The sequence below is a fragment of the Boleophthalmus pectinirostris genome, unplaced genomic scaffold, assembly GCF_026225935.1.
Source record: "Boleophthalmus pectinirostris isolate CB_2022bp ecotype Guang Dong unplaced genomic scaffold, ASM2622593v1 HiC_scaffold_3, whole genome shotgun sequence".
Classification (NCBI taxonomy): domain Eukaryota; kingdom Metazoa; phylum Chordata; class Actinopteri; order Gobiiformes; family Gobiidae; genus Boleophthalmus; species Boleophthalmus pectinirostris.
Window position 1 is genome coordinate 29,832,662 of NW_026571299.1, and position 16,561 is coordinate 29,849,222.

General features: G+C 37.6%; 1 protein-coding gene and 1 pseudogene across 1 annotated transcript in view; one reads left to right on the top strand and one right to left on the bottom strand.

Moving 5' to 3' along the window:
* The window catches only part of tex264a (testis expressed 264, ER-phagy receptor a), a 146,739-nt gene that overhangs the window by 36,335 nt on the left and 93,843 nt on the right, over positions 1–16,561 (top strand).
* Positions 8,313–8,430, bottom strand: LOC129411167 (5S ribosomal RNA; annotated as a pseudogene).

A 16,561-nucleotide genomic window follows, 5' to 3' on the forward strand; every position in this document is an offset into this window, starting at 1 on the left:
GTAAGTGTCCTCATTTGAGCATGGAGTTTCTCAATCAATAAAATAATAATTATCAAAACTTATAAAATATCACATAGAAATACACTGAGGATGCATCAAATTTCCACTGATGGATGAAGTAAATGATCATGGAACCTGTTTCATACTGTGGCATATTAGGCCATAAGTGAACTCTTTTATGGAGAATAAATATGGATTTCAAAAAGATAACATAGTCCTGGATTAGACTTGGTTTAGTCCTGGTTTAGTCCTGGTTAAGTCCTGGTTTGTCCTGGTTTAGACCTGGTTTAGTCCTGGTTTAGACCTGGTTTAGTCCTGGTTTAGTCCTGGGTTAGTCCTGGTTTAGTCCTGGTTAAGTCCTGGTTTAGTCCTGGTTAAGTCCTGGTTTAGTCCTGGTTTAGACCTGGTTTAGTCCTGGTTTAGACCTGGTTTAGTCCTGGTTTAGTCCTGGTTTAGACCTGGTTTAGACCTGGTTTAGTCCTGGTTTAGTCCTGGGTTAGTCCTGGGTTAGTCCTGGGTTAGTTTAGACCCTGGTTAGACCTGGTTAGTCTGGGTTAGTGCTGGGTTAGACCTGGGTTAGACCTGTTTTAGACCTGGGTTAGATCTAGGTTAGACCTGGTTTAGTCCTGGTTTAGTTAAGCTTTATATGGTTGTTTGCAGTGGTCAGCGCCTTTCAAATACGATCCTTGTTGAACCTAAGGGATGCACATGGGAAGTGAAGGTAGTCTGAAAAGGGGATAAATACACAGTAGTTTGTAAAGGACCTGCTTTGGGCCCAGTTTACTCCTTATGAAGACTTGGTTTGGTCTTGTTCTAGTCTTGGTTTAGTCAGGGTTTATTTTCTCGTACATTATCGTTTTAGTTCCAATTATGATGATTTGCATGAACTTATGTGAACTGACCCTTACAGGATGTATTGTATAGTGCCTGAATGATATATTATTTTCCTATTGGCGACTTCCATTGGAATATTCACAAAACACAATGGGAAGTCTTAATCATTACAGATTTTTCTTGTCGTTCATAGAGCAGGGATTTTTTTCTTTGAACTGATCAATCCTGACTTTTTGGTATGGTAAATATGTCTTTCAATCGTAATTTGATCCAATTTCATTGCGAATTCACACAAATTAGTCACATTTATTCCTACAAAACTGAATTCTGCTACAAACAATACAGAGGTTTTATATAGCAGTCAAGAAACTCAAGCATAGGCAAGAAAAAAACATTTGCCGCCAGAGAATTGATTGTGAACATCCCGATTAAATAGAGCTTCTGAGCTGATCATTGATGATTTGAAATGATCAGAACTTGTAATTTGATTAAAATGTGGTTAAATCCTTCTGGAAACATTACTTGCACTGGAGTTTTTCAGTATCTTAAAAAAATCTAAATGAAAGCCAAGATTAACTGTAGATTTATTTCTTATACACAAGTCAACAATGTAATAATGGCATGTGTTTGGATGAGACGTTAAGTATGTCCTTGAGTGACATACATAGTTACGCATTATAAGTATAGTTGGAGTTATTATTTATTAACTCTTGAATAAAGTCTCCTTGGACAAAGGTGAGTGAAGGATGCCTTGTGTATTAAACAGTCACCAGATGCTGCTGTTTTTGCCTCAGGCTTTATTGCACCTTGTTCTCAACCCTAACGACCTAAAAGACACTGACTAAGAAATGTCCCTCGCTGGCTTCCATCACGAATAACTAATGTGATAACTCAACTTCTCGTTTTATTTTTATCCTTCAAGAGGAAGAATACTGGATCTTATTTTACTATATACCACTGAAGCTGTATTTTATCACTAACTTGCAGTTTATTTAGTAGCTGTTTTGTCTGAGAGTCTTTAAAACCTAAAATTGTGATTAAAGGTGCTATATTAGGTTGGCAAAAGTAGTGAAAATCAGATACTAATCAGTACTAAAACTTTCCTGTATAACTAATACAGAGCGATATCCTTCTGGATTTCCAGGCAATACTAGTATCAAAACTAAATACTCATTTGAGCAGGTATCCATACTTAAAACGTCACATTCACTGGACAGTAGGGATGTAACAATAACTGAAATATCATGATATTGTGTTGTCAAAGTTCTCACAATAATATCGTGGACCCTCACAATATATCATAGCATTACAAGTCTCTTTGCTTAAATTGAGTTATGGTGCAGCAATAGCTTAAAAAGACAGAAGGAACTACATAGACCATGATCCTTTGCTCCAATTCAGTGCAGACTACAACTTTTACGTCTTAGTTCTTTGGATTAAGTCTTGTCAAGGCATTTAAAGAGGAAAAAGTAGCATATTAAGAGTTTGTTTGCCTCCACAAAATATCGCAATAAATAATGTACCGTGAGGTTCATACCGTGATGACATTGTATCGTGAGACTTGGATATCGTTACACCCCTACTTTCCTGAATAGCTTTTGAATGATGTTGAGCTGTATCAGAACATGTATAAGAGCACATAGACAAGTATACACACATGGACCACTATGAAACCTACCTGGACCACTGAGGGATTACACAGATACAAAGCCACATGAAAGCAGTATTATTTGCTGGTTAAAATCACATTCTATTGTCTAAAGAAAAAGTGTTTTATTATCATCAGAGTATCAGAATCAGTATTTACTATCGTCTCTTCCTTAGTATTGAAATCGAGTTTGAAGTTTTAGTATCGTGTGATGTAATACTGTGTAATTTTCCTCCATTTTGTCCCCGTAGAGAAATTATTTTCCTTTGCATGGAATTTTTCAAAGTATAGCATTATAATCTTTTCTAACTTGCTATTACAGAGGTTTTTATTGTCCAGAAATATCTTGAGAAAACATGCATTCTGACTGTGAGTGGGGTCATCTCTCCATAGATCTGACCTCCCACCTTTAAATCCATCTTTTCTACCTATTAAAACCACACATGCTATTGGGATTATTGCATCTGCTTTAACAGTTCATATTTCAGTGTTCTTTCAAAGGTTAATGCTCTCACTGGCTATCACATGCACACCAAAATCTGAATATTATCTGATTTCTGGACCTAATCTGACATGAAATGTAAAGTGCAAAATCTCATGTGAGTATTCAGAGATAACATGATCAGAAAGAAATTCAATGATCTTACTGTTTACATGTAATAATTTTGTAACTGAAAAAATCTGATAAAAATGTGATTTTGAGTGTGCATCTATCTGCAGACAAAGTGTTTTAAAATGTGCACTGTGTACTGAACCTGTTATCAAATCCTGAATGCAGTACTTGTTAGTAGGGATGGGACGAGATCTCGCAAGATCAAAGTGACACAAGACTGTGTGCACACTGGAAAAACTATCTCGCGGGATTGTATCCTCCCGTCTTTACATTTGGCACCAGTTCAGTCTAATCATTTAAATAATAAAAATGAATACATATAACATATAAAATACATTCAAAAAATGTAAATTATTGTAAATTATTTCCAAATCTTGTGTCTCGTCTTGTTGTGCAAATTCTGTCTTGTCCCACCCCTACTTGTCTTACTTGGATGCATTGTTATGTAATATATTTTCCTCTCTGTTTAAGAATATTTTCATGACTACATTACCAACAATTACGTATTTTTGTAGCTGTTATTGCTGTAGTAAAACATGGATCCTAAGCACTCCTCACATGCTAACTGTCTGGTCACTTCACCATTGTTGTGCAGTGCTCTCATGTCTTATTCAGTGGCCTATGTGCACAGTGAAGATGTGCAGTGACACAGACTAAACGCTCTGAATGACTGTAGCCTCCCTCTGTGTTAAAGCTCACATTTGTGCTGTGTATTATTATGTAACCCGCAGCCAGCCCGCGTTACATCAACTGATGTCACCTTGTAGAGCGGCTATTTTGTTTTAACTCTCCCATGTGTTAATCTGAAGAAAAGAAGACCAAAATGAAAATTTTTGCAATATTAGTTTTATTCAGTGATTATAATTTTAATATACAAGATATTATACAATATACCAGTCAGAAGTTTGAATGATGTAAACTGATTAATTACTCATCTACAATTTACAAATGTTTATTCATTATCTGCTCATGTTCTAATATTGAAATGTTTTAGTAAATGATTGCTGTAGTTAATGTTTAGGTGGTAGGTATTCCTTATTAACTGTTACCAAACATTCAAACCTGTCATACACACTTTAAGAGACTGAGTTCTTGTTGTACGGGTGAGCTAATAACAGGCATCAGCATTTAGTGTGCACTCCGGCTGATCAATAATGAAGCATCTCCGTTTAGTGGGAACGAGAGGGAGTGCGAGGAGTACATGGGCCCTGATGTAATATGGATGAGAGGCAGAGGAGTACTGAGGGGGACACGGTGACGTAGGAGCCTCTTATAGGGAGCGCCATAAGGACACTTGCATAAAAGTTATAAATGTGTGGCGGCTCATTGAAATATTTACAGGGAAAGAACTAGGACTATAGAATGCAATTGACTTTGTTGGCTTGCAGTGTACGGTTGTGTTCATACTTGTCCTGGTTTGGTCTCGTGTGATCCCAAGTAGACTTGGTTTAGTCCTGGTTGAGTCCTGGTTTAGTTCAGGCTTACTTATGGGTTTATTGAGTTAGGTCAACTTTTCAGAAAAAACAATCAAACAATCAGTCAAACAATGAAATGCAGTACAGTATTCATTAACTTTTTAGAATAACCATGTAAAATATTTTGACCTAAAATTTATTTCTTTATTTGACAAGGACAATGCAGTCAGACACAAATACAGATACAAAGCTTAGATACAACTCCAAAGCCAATCCAGCTGTTTTATAAAGCACTAATAAATTAAACATATGTGTAATGCAGTGGAAATTATATACATACAACAATTAATGAACAGAAAAAGACCTCAAACTAGTATATAAAGACCCCATTTACACTGAAACGAATCCATGTATCATCGTATCGGAAATGTTCTGCGTTCACACAGGTTGTTTCTGTGTCCCCAATCCCCATATGTGTTTACGTTTTACGCGTTGGAGATGGTTCATGTTAAACTTTCATATGCATAGACCGTGTATATGAATATATTCTAGCCTCTTAGCATTTTGGCAGTGAATTTGCTACTTCGCAGTGCATTGACCTACTTCGCAGTGCATAGTGTATTAGCGTTTTCAGGCATCCACACAGATGAATTTGTGGGAGCTGGCGACACCAGATCATTCCCTCTCTGGAGCCGTTTTCCATTGGATTAGTGTGGACGAACACTGCATCTGCAATGAAAATGATTCAAATACGTACTAGTGTGGACAGGGCCAAAGACATTGCTCATCTGTATGAATACAACAGCACGTTTATACATTTTCAGCGCTCATTCATTCCCTCTGACACTGTTTACATGTGGGTACAGTTTTAGTTAGCTTTTTTTCAGTCAAGATTTAAGCCTGAAGGTGAACATTTTAAACTCAGAAATACATTTCTTTTCAGTGGGTAGTGTGTTTCAGAGTTTACAGCTGTTATAAGAAAAGCCTGACCAAATGACATTCTGCACTGGAGGATTTAGGTTGTTGTTTAAATAGAATAAAAACAACTCTCTAAATGTTGACTGGTCAAAAACTACACCGCTTCCATATAACTTACACAGCTGTTGGTAAATTTAATGTGATATTGCTGCAGTATAGTTTTCAGTATGTCTGCAGTGCTCACTCAATGTACCTATTACCATTTACTACAATACAATTTCCAACACAAAATAATTTAGATTTTTTTATAATACCACGTGATCATCATATTTCTGTGTTTCAATATCAGTACTTGTTCAGTTGAGTATATAAATGTAACACTAGCTGGCTTTGGTGTCAATTTCATTTCATGTCTATATTATGTGATTGTAATTTGTGATTCTGTGGTAGTTTTTACATTATTTCGGCTTAAGGTGGATTCAAGGCCAGATTAAGTACTGCTCGTATCCCACATGTGCACGTCTCTTATACTAATTGAATTAAAGTCATTGTTCGTACGTGGAATGGCCCGGAGCGTTTGGGATCTCCCTTTTGAATTGAACTCGCATTGTTTCATCAGAGACACGGTTAAGGCTGAAGGAATCTCAACAAAAGCTCCACTATTAGCAGTTCATAGTATCACTGCGAGGTCGCCATCAATTAGTCATTTAAGTGTGTGCGTGTGCTCTGATAGCGCCCCCTGGGGATCAAAAACAACATAAAACCACAGGAGAGAAAGGATTATAAAAGAGCGTGTCAAAGGAAGAGAAGGGGCGCTCGGTCATTGGACAGTTAACATGTTTAAAGAGCTTAAAATTTGCCTTTATTTGTGAATATGTCATGCCTACACCGTGAGAAGAACTCAAGATAAAGCGGCTTGGTTAAGATTGTCCGTAGAGCCTTACCCCCCTGCTGTTTTTACCTGAGGGGATGTGCGGTAATGAATAATTATCAGCCTAAATAAGTGAATGTAACCAGGTCAGCGATTTCACGTCACCACACCTTGACAGTTTGAGTTGGATTCCAAGTGAGTGAAATATAGATGTGCAATTCCTTAATAAACATACATCTAATTATAAACCAGGGTATAATGCATTACTGACAACAAAAAGCTTTCAAAAACTATTCATTTGTTTTCGAGTAGACTTTTTGGTGGTAGCATATCACCCACCCAACTCAACATGGAAATTCAAAGTTGTTGTTTTTTCACTTTATTTTTGTATGTGTTTGAAAATTATAATACATTTATAGAACAAAACTAAAAGTGCAGACCACAACAAAACCAAATAAAATAAAATTCAGAGCATCTAGAGTAAAATAGTAATTATCTATCTTCACAGTATTAACATATCGAAGCCAAATAATCGGCCCATTTCCTCCAATACCTGTTACATTTAGCAGGAGAAAGTCTCAATGAAAATGTCAGTCTCTCCATGTCATAAATTTCGTTAACTACTTTGATGCAGTCAGTAAATACAGGTGCATCTCTACACAACCATCTCCTGTTAATGGCTTTCTTTGCTCCAGCCAACAGTATTGACAAAAGATATTTATCTGATGTCTGTGTTCCACATGCAATATTACAAAAAAAGACTTCAGTAAATGCCAATGATATTGACAGGTCTAATCTGAATATACTTTGAATAGCTTTTATCACCATCGTCCAGTAAGGTGCGATCTTAACACAATCCCAAAATATGTGAAAATGCCCTGCTCTGACATCACCACAGTCTCTCCAACACTGAGCCCTCTTTGGGTCATTACTTTGCTTACTCTTTATATAGGGTGTAACAAAAAAACGTACAATAGTTTTCCATGCAAATTCCCTCCAAAGACCCGAGCTGGAGGTAGTCATTGCAGCTCTGCACATATTGTACCAGTCATCCTCAGATATTGTAATATTAGAGCCTTTTTCTGGAAATTCAAAGTTTAAACCATACTTCAGAACATTCCCCATAGAGATTGATAGATTCTATGCATAGACTGTATATATAAATTTACATGGCTGTTTACAAGTCTTCCTGGTGGCGCTTCTGGCTCCATCCACTCTGTTTCCAGTTGACTTTACATTGCGATATTGTCACCCCTCTCTCTGTAACTGCTGCTTATTGCTGCTCGTCATTTTGGTCTTAAAATATTTGTATTAACCCGCTCTGCATGATCCTGGAGTTTGTATTTCACCATTTTGTCTGTTCATTAATTCCTATTCCTAATATGGAACTCGGCTCAAAATTCACTCCTGTAACCTCCTGCACCGCCAGCTTCATTTGACTGGAGCCAAGCACTACAAATTTCTTTATGGCTCTATGTCATACTGGGAAATATTTTATCCAAAGCAATAATATTTCCATGGCAACAAACAAGAGTCCCTCCTCCTATATGTTTGAGCCAAGTTTGTGGATATGCAAACCTGCTCACAGTATTTACGCATGTTTAACCAAAAAAGTTGAGCAGTGGGGCTTTAAAGGTGCATTGTGTAACTTTTCTGATGGAGGCTCTGTCAAATACCCTGTGGAGATGTTATTACTTCGTCTGGAGTAGGGGTGAGCAAAAATATTGAAATATCGATATATTGTATTGTTTAATGTGATGATACAGTATCTATATCCGAGGCTGCTGTATCGATATAATAGTAATGATAATGCATCAGTTTTATATCGCGCTTTTCTGGACACTCAAAGACGCTTTACGGTGCGGTAACCCTGGGACAGACTTATGGAAGGGAGGCTGCCAATCTGCACCATTAGCCCCTCTGACCACCACCATCACTCACGCACACACCACTTCCATACTAGGCAATGTGGGTGAAGTGCCTTGCCTAAGGACAGTTTTTACGACTGGCGCCCCCTTGTGGCACCTGAATTTCCCAGTGGTCTCTCATTCAAGAACTAACCAGGCCCAGCCCTGCTTAGATTCTGAAATCTGATGGGATCAGGCTTTGACAAGCTGGTATGGCCAATAGATCGCCAAGATATATTTTTTGGTATATTTTGTTAAATTATTTTGTTACGGTGCTACAGTTTTGTTTCTTGTTTAGAGGAAGGAAACTTTTTATGCAATACTTTTCACTGTTTTGAGGATTAAAATGGGCAAGTTTCATATGAACTTTGCACAAGAAGTGATTTAATAAAGACTTTTAGTTTCACAGCCATGATTTAGCCTTTATTTTTGTTGTACTGTATCGAATTGATTTGAAATATATTGTATCGAGGTACACATTGTGGCCTATGTATTGAGATATGTATCGTATTGACAACGTCTTAATGATACCCAGCCTTAGTCTGAAATGTTTCACAGTATGGTATTTAACTTTTCTGCATGGAGACCAAACCAGACCAGAAGTTACAGGTCAGATCTAAGTCAGTCAGCATGTCTGTATTTATAGGTATTTTTCAGATATAAAACCTATGCATCTTTAAGTTGCTCTGAAAACAGGAAAGTCATGGACATTTGTACATTTATTTACCAGACAAGACTTAATAATGAAATACGAGCAGTGAATATTTTTGACACATTATCAAAATCGTCAGACATCATCTCCCAGAGCAGGGCCATCTCAGGTCTTGTTTACCTGCGACATCAGCAGAGCTCCATTGGCTAACCCCTAATCAGGTCAGCACATGAAATATAGTCACTGTGGACAGGCAAACACATTTTCCATATTTAATTTAACATATAATGGCATCAAAGAAAGAAAAAGTGCAGAAGAGGCGCTGGTGAATAAACCATGAGCTGAAGAAAGGTGAGGAATCAACACTCTGAAACCTGTGAATCTGCAAGTGAGGAAAAATAAGATCTGTCTGGAGTCTAAGTAACAGCCCCCAACCACAAGCGAGTACAGACCTGTGAATTAAAACAAATTTAAGTCATGTGTTAATATCACCGGTTGGCTAATGCAAGATTATTTTATAGTGAGGCTAGAGGTGGTCAGTCATCATTATGCAGCATCACAATAGACAAAACTGACTCTTGTGAGCTATAAGTCATGTTAGAATATTGTTACTTCTTCAAAAACATATGTGGAGGTGTGCTTTGTTTCATTCAAACTTGTTTGAGTAATTCTGGTTTATTATATTTTCTACATCTCCAAAACTCAAAATGCTCTGTTCTACCTTGGGACATCATGAAGTGGTAGTTTTCAAGTTAACAGCTGCTTTTTACCTTTAGTTCAAGAGAGATTGGCAATTCCAGGTCTGAAATCATCCAAATGATTTTAGTGAATGTGTATGGAATTTAAAAACACATTGGAGCACACCCTGTATTACCACATGAGATCACAAGATAGAAAAGAGTGTTTTCTGTTTGAGAGAAGAACTCTGAAGCCTAAATATGCAGAATGTGTGTGTTAAACTTGGGTGAATGAAACAAAACACAACTCCAGGTTGTATAATATAGATCAGAAAATATAGCATAATATGGACTTTTTAAATTGCTTGGTTTAAATAATTGCTCTGGACTACTTTAGCTGGAGGATTGGTGGGTTGATGGTGGAAACTAGAATGCCCAGAGGAAACGCACCACACTCTTATAAAAACAGATTAGGAATTTCATTTGAGGCAAGCAAAAATATTCTCTGGGTGGAAGGCAAATATGAAAAGTTTCAATTAGGGATCCACTGAAGAAAGAAAACATTACTGTGTATAGCAGCGTTTTGTGTACTTCATTGACACAGTAATTAGATCTCAATTAGAGTAAATGCTAACGACCTTGTAATTAAATACAATTAAATTACAGTTCATGCTTTATTAAAGTGAATGTATAATGTCTATATCATTAAAAGGCTGTGTGTGGAACTATACAAGTATTGTATTTTCCAGACTATAAGTCGCACCAGCCAAAAAATGCGCAATGAAGAAAAAAACATATGTAAGTCACACTGGACTATAAGTCTCACTTTTTGGGGAAATGTTTTTTATAAAATCAGAGACCAGGAACTGACATTTCATCTTGAAAGGCAAGTTATAGTAATAAAAATAGAATAGAGAACAACAGGCTGAACAGGCATTAATAGGTTAACGTAACATATTAACAGTTATTCAGATAATTATAGCTTAAACAACAGAACATAAGTTTACCAAACTCACAATCTCACTCCAAATCACTAAATCCATTGAATTCTTCCTCGGTGTCACTTCTGAGCGATCTCCGGAGGTAAACCATAGATCTATGATGTAAACAGAGCGTCGCTTCCTCTACTGTGTAGCTGTCATCAGACTCAGCATCAGCTCCAGTTAGAATTATTCCAGTCTTTCTAAATCCTAACAGGATGGTTTTGGTTGTCATTGAAGTTCAGGCTTTGTCGATTCATCCAGTGATTTCCAGGAAAGTTGCATGGCACACTCGCCCGGTTGCCGTGAAGCTGTGTTCTCTCCATCCCCGCTTTCTGCCAGTCCCTCACAAGTTTCTCGCTCAGTCCAGACTTTCTTTCTGCTGCTCGATTACCGTTTTTGGCTGCATATTTCACTATTTGCAACAAGACAGTGGCTTTTTCTACAGGAGGCATGCGCAGTAGAATGCAAAGTGACAGTGGTACAGGAGTAATGGTAGTACTAGATACTGACACACAAACCTAGAGCTTCTCACAGCTGTCAGTGTGAAAATTTTTATATATAAATCGCACCGGAGTATAAGTCGCAGGAAATACCCAAACCATGAAAAAAGGTGCAACTTATAGTCCGAAAAATACGATATGTCATATATGGAAGTGCCTATTCATTTGTCAAAAAAGTACCTGTCAATTACAAGTCAAGTATACACCAAGTTCCAACTGAAGATCTGTGTTGGATTTTTGGTGCCTTTTTTTTTTTTTTTTTTTTTTTTTTTTTTTAACATATGCAGGTGGCCCTCAACCAGAGCATATCAATAACTGTTATCAGAAATGACATGTGTTTTAAACTCCAAAAAGTAAATGCATTTAGTTTAATTCTGCTCCAAATTAACACGCTCTTACCTTATACATACTTGAATGCTTTCACATAATCAATTATATAACCAAACCCTACATTCCAGCGCCTCCATTTTCTCTATTTGTGAATGCTTTTATGTCTTTTCTTGTCTCATTCGTCAAGGTAACAGCCTCAGCACTGAACCAAGGCTCATTACCTTCACTCTGTTCACTGGAAACCTTGAATACCACAAACGCTTGCTAACATTCACTTTCCTTGTTTGCCATTTTGATTTCTAGGTTTTTCTAACATCCTTTCATCATAATGTTGTCCACAGATAATTATTTTGGAGTTTGGAGCTTGGATGAGAGGTGTTAAGAAGCATTCAAGACTTCAGAAAATATCTAATTTTAGGGGAAAAGTTGGGAGTAAACAGATGGCTTGTTAGATTTCTGGTTTGGTGACAGTGTTTTTGCTTACCTCTGTATTTGAAAGCAATTAAAAGCAGTTCTTTAGCATATGGTGACTGCAGAATGGGGATTAAAGTATAGTACAGTGTATTCTGAAGAGGGTTGGGAGATATTTTATAATGAGGTTATATAAGGTTAGCTTGACTGCTTCTTGTTACATAATAGTCAGTGAGAAACAGTTTAATATTTTTTGTGTTTTGTGTGTATGCATATGCTCAAGGACTGCTGATGTAAAAAGTAAAAGTAAAGTAAGTAAATCTTTTAAAAGGTCTCTGGTGTGCAAGGTCTCTGACAAATTAAAAACATAAAATAATCTGTAATGGCCATAATCAGAAAAAAACATTACTTGCCAAATCAGGTTTTGAATAATGCATTTGGAAACTTATTATATTAAATGTATGAATTCCAATGAAACCATGTACTGAGAATGTGTTTAAAAATTAAGATTTATGTCACAATTTTGAGAGAAAAGGCAAAAATAGTTTTGACTAGCCTTGAGTCTTCACTAAAATATTTAACAGCCAGATGCGCTTGGGGACAGTTAATCTTCTGGAGTCTTTGTACAGTCCTGTTTACCACTATGAGAAAGTAATATACATAGTAGCATCCGTACTTGTGTAACCATTGACATATTTATTTGCCTTCTACATTTTGTTTCCAGAAAGGACTGGAACTGACCCACAGAGCGTGTAAAACCTCCGTCCAATATTGAGACAATGCAGCCAACCACAGCTGCTAAATTGTAGTATGCTGCTCTCAAACGCGGGAGACATCTCCTCTCCAAAATTCTCTTAACGTTCTGAATCAAATATATCACTTCTTGCTTTGATTGTTGATTTCACAAATGTTTATTTTGACGCGAACGGACTATGCGTCTCTCTGATTGATTAATCTGCCAGTCGGTCACGCCCTCTGAAATCAGGGAGAGAGCACACAGCTCCAGATCCACTCGTCTTTGTAATGTTTTGTCAAGGCGTGTGGCTCTGGCTGGTCAGGTAACACATTTATAGAAGTTTGGTTGACTTCACTTGCCTCTTTCTGTCAGAGGTGTGAGTGGTCAGACTGTTCTTTCCTTGATGTGTTTCACTCTGAAAATATAGCGCAAATGAACCTGCAAAAATTACAATTAAGGCAAGGCAAGCAACAAGTTTATTTGTATAGCACAATTCGTACACAAAGTAATTCAAAGTGCTTTACAGAATAAGAAATACATTAAAATCATAATAAAAACAAATCAAAACATGAAGATTAAAATTAAAAAAGAGAGAAGAGTGCGGAATGAAAACCTTTCAGTTATATGCACAGTTAAACAGAAATGTTTTGAGTCTGGATTTAAACAGCGTCACAGAAGAGTCTGTCTCACATGTTCAGGAAGACTGTTCAGGTTTTAGCTGCATGAACCTGAAACGCTGACTCCCCTTGTTTAGTTCTGACTCTGGGCACCAGCAGGAGGCCGGTCCCTGAGGTCCTCAGAGTGCGAGATGGTTCATATGACACTAACATGTCACAGATGTACTTTGGTGCTCGGCCATGGAGAGACTTGTACACAATTAAGACCATTGTTCAACACTAGGGTTGTATGCATTTTACACAGTTGTTACCCATCCTGCCTCCGAACCTGATTCATCAGCCGGTTTCACTTCGTAGATTTGTTCACTCGACGGTAGGTGGGTACTTTTTATCATATAACCAATCGCTGCTATTTGGTCGCGCCGCTAACTGGGCTCACTGGTATATTAAGCTTTTCCCAAATCCCGTAGGAAGAAGGGCAATAACGTCTTTCCCCTTGATGAAATTGACCAAACATTCTCTTTATTCCGGTTATAAATCCTCAATCTCGGGAATCATTGACAACACTGAATACTGTATATGCCTCTTCGCTGATTGGCTGGTGCACGAACTCTCACTTCCGGGGTTTTTGCGAACCGTCTAGTGTATTCTGATTCCTGACCTAGTTGCAGGAGCGAAATGAAATTGAGCGGTGGCACTAGGTCCCCCTCCCCGAAAAACTGAAATGTTTAGTAACAATCCCTAGATCTGTCACGATAATAAATTCATTCTGAAACAAATATAGACAAAAACAATAATCACCACAAACCAGAATTATCCCCCAAAAGTATTCTAAATGTACAGTATTGTTAAAAAATATGAACTGCAATAAATAAATAAATGACAGAATACAACAGTTATGTAAATAGTTTGTGTCTATAATGAATCATAGAAGTTCATAATTCAGCCTTCTACAGCTCATATTATATTACAATGCAGAAAAATAACCAAAAATGTCTAGTTAGTACAAACATAAAGTCCCTACGATAAATACTGACTCCCAAAAATCATTGCTCCATCATCTTGTATTAACCTTCTTTACTAATCTATTAACATTGTTCAACTAAACCCCGAGATTTACACAGTCTTAAGGCGACTCATTACTTGCCAGTGATTGTCCAACATTTGTGCTTTTTGACTGCGTTGCTTCTGACAGCAAAGGAAGGCATCGGCATGGGGGAACACTGCATTGGAGTTATATTTAGCTGCAGATGATGTTTCTGATGATGGTTTCCTCTTTGCGTTTTTCTTTCAAAGCCGATGGAGCCCGAACACTGCCGCTCCACAGATCTCATTATAGACAGATCCTCAGCAGCTCATCTCAAGTGCCTCTCATTCCCACTGTGGGCTGTCTCCACTCACAAGAAGATCAGAGCACGGCCACACACGCTCAGGCATTTGATGGTACCCTGCACTGTCTTCTAGCTTTAATGTCTGATAAATACTTTTGTGGTATAGTTGAGTCGTGATCTAAAACACTGGACTTGGAGCAATATGAGTTATTTCTTCCTAATATAGACTGAGATTGGCCAGGTATTTGATGGTGCTGTACGGTGTTTTCTAGCTTTAAAGGGCATATATTTACGCTATCTTGAGATGTACGTTATAATTTTCTTTCATTCACACATGTTTAGCTTGCAAACTCTGTATATTTAGGCTACGTTTATATGATGACGGTTTCAACAGAAGACGCAAAAGTGGCGTCGCGTTTGCACTTTTTATTCCGCATTTAGACAAGCATTTTAAGGAGGAAATCTGCGAGCATACGGTGATGCAAAAGTGTGTGGAATTGGATTGGGCGTGCATTTCAGATGGCTTGGTGGTGACGCTTGGTGGTGATGTTTGTGACGTAAACGTGTACTCGACGTGAGCAGATTTGACCAGAGTTTTGCATCTTGAGCAGTGTAGACAGAAACGCTATGGCAGAGCGTATTCCACTTTTCCACTCTGGAGTGTGGTTTCAGATTTTTGCGTTTTTAAGCCCCCAAAACGCCTTCACCGTCTAAACGAAAGGCACTTGCGGTAAAACATTTTGGCGTTTTTACCCGCAAGCGTTCTGGTGTAAACGGGTCCTTAGGCTGAGGTCTTCTCTCGGAAAACTCTGTTCCACCTTATGATGTCATGTCGTAATACAGGAAGTGTGCCACTGAATTTTTAAACTCCACTTTCACTAGAATCATTTGGATACTTATAAATAAATTATTTCACTCATGGAATTGTCAATCTCTACTGAACAGAAGGTAAAGGGAGCTGTTCAGTTGAGCTTTGGAGATGGAGACAGGCTAATAATAAATAATCAGACATGTGTGAATGAAACAAAACACAACTCCAGGTATGTTTTTGGCATTATAACACGGCTCAATTTGGGGTAATATAGAACCTTTAATGTTGAATTCATTTGTAGTATAGTTGAGTTGTAATCTAAAACAATTTTCTTCTCTTCTATTCAGAAGAGAAGAAAATAGTTTATACCATTGTTGTTGTTGTGTATACACCATACAGAAATTCTGCACAATATATTGCAATCATATCGAAACTGCAAACTATGAGTTGGCAGAATTGCAAAGATTGTATGATAAAATCTCCATTTTTATAGAAACAAAATTGTACCTTGTAGTTTAGACCTCTACAAACATGTTCTGAAATGCATGAGATTCTTAGAATTAAAAAAGTCTGTTTTAAAAAGAACATTTCTGAACCTTTACTCCAGCTCTCCTCACCCTTCTCGTTTTTCTCTTCCAATTGAGTCTGTAATCTCCACTCCTCCCATGTTAAGACCCCACTTCAAACCAGTTACTCCCCATTTAGCTCAGCCTGTTAACATGTATTTTCTCCCTGTCTCATTCACACTGCATGCTGCCTCTCTCTCCACTGCCTCCCCGCGTTAAGGCCGTCTGTGTGATGTTGTAAATAGACTTGATGTTGGACAAGCCCGCGTGCTCTGCTCCTATTGATTCCTGTTTGGGGTTTGCTCTGAATCTCCAGCAGGGCACGGCTCACCAGGCTGCCAATTAAGCCTCGTATATAGTCCTCCTGTCCGGCGCTCCTGTCTGTCTGAGCTGACTCGGTTCATTCTTTGTTCTTTGTGCTTTTCTGTTTCTAGTTAATTCATAGAAATTCAAAAGGGCTCTAACTGGGAATAGTTTTTTTGAACAAACTTCAGTAAACTGTTAAATTGGCGAGTCTAGTTTTGGATTTTCTACAGTCTAGTTTAGCACTACCAAATAAATAGATAGATAGATACTTTATTGATCCTGAAGGAAGTTCAGAGTCTGACAGCAGCAACACAGAAACAAACAGCAACATAGAAAAGATAAAGATTCTATATTACACAAAATGGACTTTTGTAAGCTTAAAGTTATAATGCTGTTACCTTCTCAAAAACACATCTGGAGATGTGTTTTATTTCA